The following is a 2,422-nucleotide window of genomic DNA, read 5'->3' on the forward strand; positions in this document are numbered from 1 at the left end:
ATCATCTGCAATTACTCGCAAGAGACAAGTCAGTCTTCGAGTGGACAGAAGTAGCACAAAAGGAATTTCAGGAAATCAAAGAGGACATAAGTGAACCAGTTCCTCTGCAAGGTTACGATCCACAGGAAAAATCCATTTTGACAACAGACGCAAGCGAGAAAGGACTAGGAGCAGTCCTTATGCAAGAAAGGAGGAATGGAGAGATGGCAACAATCAGCTTTGCGTCCAGGTCTTTATCACCTACGGAACAGAAATTTAGTGTGATAGAAAAAGAGATGCTGGCTGTAGTATGGGCCATGGGGAAATTCCGCCAATTCTTATGGGGCACGAGGTTTCAACTAAAGACAGACCACAAACCGCTAGTCAAAGTGCTCACGTCCTGTGGCCATGCGAGTGCTACCCCACGCATTGCATAAATGACTCTTAAATTGCTCGAATACCGTTATGAAGTTGAATATATTCCGGGAGGCAAGAATAAGATAGCGGATTGTCTCAGCCGAGCTTCAGCTATGGACGAAGCCCCGACACAGGCGGATGAAGATGAAGTCCAGGTGGCATTCACCGAAGATCATGAGAGAGTGATAAGCAGGCAAGAGTGGAAACAGGCATGTGACGATGACCCTGTGATTAAAGAAGTCCAGCGCTGCGTATTGCAAGGGTGGCCGGAGAAAAGACTCCTGAAAGCAGAGGTCAGAAGGTTCTTCGAAGTGTGCGAAGAATTTTCCGAGGGAAACCAAGGGACATTCCTATTCAGAGGGGCTAAAGTTGTCCCCCCAGCGTTGTTAACACCTCACTTACTAGCTGTGCTGCATGAAGGGCACTTGGGTATAGTGAAGACAAAGATGAGAGCCAAGCAGATGTACTGGTGGCCGGCGATGGATAGCCAAATTGAGAGACATGTGCGGGTATGTAATAAGTGCCAGAGAGCGGACAAATCACAAACCTTACTACGCCCGTCATTAGGAAAATTTGACAACCCTGCCAACCTGTGGGAGGAAGTGTCGATCGACATCCTTGGTCCAGTGCTAGATTCACAGGGAACCCAGAAATACGTGGTAGTTTTCAGAGATCGATATTCAAAATGGCCCGAAATAGACATACAGGAGGGGATGGACACGGACACATTTCTCAAATTCCTCACGGCCACGTTCCTTAGAGAAGGGATACCTCGCTCCATTCTGAGCGACAACGGACCTCAGTTTATCTCAGAAAAAAAGGAACAAATATATGGCGCGAAACGGCATCAAAGTCAAACACACTTCTGTATACCACCCGGCCGGCAATGGGCTAGCCAAGAGGTTTAACTGAGTTATCATGGGCTCCATACAATCAGCCATCGGAGTGGGGAAAGACTGGGAAAGAGAAGTGCGGAGTACGCTGTGGGCCTACTGAATCACACCCACAGGCACAGGATACAGCCCATTCCAAATCTTGAGAGGTCGTGACCCATTCACCAAGGACAATTTGGCATGGAAGGAGAGAACTGTCACAAGTAAGTGGTCTCCAGCTGTAGTGCACCACAACTTAGAGAAAGCACAGAGAATATATACTGAGCACTACAACAAGAGACGCAACGTCAAGGAGACACTGTTGAAAAGAGGGGAATGGGTCATAGTCAAACTTGCTCAACTAAGAAGGAAAGGGGACAGTAAATACAGTGCAGCCCTGCAAGTGAAAGAAGTGTATGATAGAGCACCCTTGCTTAGCGACGGAAACATCTGGTTGCAAGATCGCATGTCCAAGTGCAATAAGATACTGCGGCGGGGCAGAGAGGAAGAATTGAGGACACAAGAGGATCAGAGTTCAAACACGAGTAGCGGTGCACCACGTGAAGGAGAAATGGACTCGGGATCAGATGGAAGAGGAGTAGAGAATGAAGGGGAAGACCTTCCAAGTGCAGTGGCAAATCCGGGTAGTAATGAGGAGACTCTTGCCAGAGAGAGCCCCAAGAGAGGTGAATGGAGAGGGGCTGGCGTGACCGAGGATAATGCAGAGACGTCCACCTCTACTCCGGTAAGGCGTACGCGAGTGGGGAGGACAGTGGTACGGCCTGCCAAATACAGAGACTATGAACTGGGAGAGGTAAAAAAAAAAAAAGGTGAAGTAACCTGCCTCCACAAGGACTCAGAGACTTAGTATATTTTGTTGATGTATATAAAGAAGGGAGATATGTAGTGTCGCGCTCTAGTCTTCACGCAACCGCATGATGACATGGAGCGCGGCCGCCATTTTTGGAGCCATTCGAGCGCCAGATCCTGAGAGCTATGGACTTTCTCGGCGCTCTCCTGCAGAGAAATACAATAAAACCTAATAACCAATCCTACATTGTTCTCCTTCTCTGGGTGGTAAACTAACCTCGTTACACCCTACCTCTGCCGACTGTTCCTAAAATGCACTTACTTCTGCAATCTTTTCCAACTTG

This window comes from Lissotriton helveticus, chromosome 11, assembly GCF_964261635.1.
Source record: "Lissotriton helveticus chromosome 11, aLisHel1.1, whole genome shotgun sequence".
Classification (NCBI taxonomy): domain Eukaryota; kingdom Metazoa; phylum Chordata; class Amphibia; order Caudata; family Salamandridae; genus Lissotriton; species Lissotriton helveticus.